The sequence below is a fragment of the Pistacia vera genome, unplaced genomic scaffold (assembly GCF_008641045.1).
Source record: "Pistacia vera cultivar Batoury unplaced genomic scaffold, PisVer_v2 Contig551, whole genome shotgun sequence".
NCBI lineage: Eukaryota > Viridiplantae > Streptophyta > Magnoliopsida > Sapindales > Anacardiaceae > Pistacia > Pistacia vera.
This window is the reverse complement of record NW_022196392.1, coordinates 308,214-308,842: the sequence shown is the minus strand read 5'-3', so window position 1 is coordinate 308,842 and position 629 is coordinate 308,214.

Genomic DNA, 629 nt, shown 5'->3' with positions numbered 1-629 from the left:
CTCTGTTCTTTTCTATTCTTTCTCTTTGTTCTTTCTCTATTCTTTTTCTGTTTTATCTCTCTATTCTTTCTCTATTCTTTTTCTGTTTTATCTCTCTGTTCTTTCTCTATTCTTTTTCTGTTCTTTCTCTTTATTCTTTTTTTGTTCTTTCTCTCTGTTCTTTCTCTATTCTTGTTTCTCACTTACTACCATGTAAGCACAATTGGAGAAACTAATTCTGAATAATATGAATGCCATGATGCATATGCATAAATGCATAAAGAATGCAATTTCTTTTATGTTTTCTGTTTCTCTTCTTTCTTTCTATTATATTCTTTCTTTCTGTTTTGTTTTGTTCTTTCTTTCTATGTTATATTCTTTCTTTCTATTCTTTCTGTCTTTCTATTCTTTCTTTCTTTTCTTTTCTTTTCTTTCTTTCTATGCCGATCGGACTCGGTTGAGGCATAGATTCAGAACCTTGGCCATGTGAGTGGGTACAGTCCTCATCTACATGCACTTTTATCGGACTATACAACCCTTCTTTTTGATTCTGAGGCCGCTCACTAAAGGTGGCGTGCATGTAGGTAAATTTTGTTGGTACAGTTCTCATCCACATACACTTCTAACGAACTATACACTTACTTCTTTCT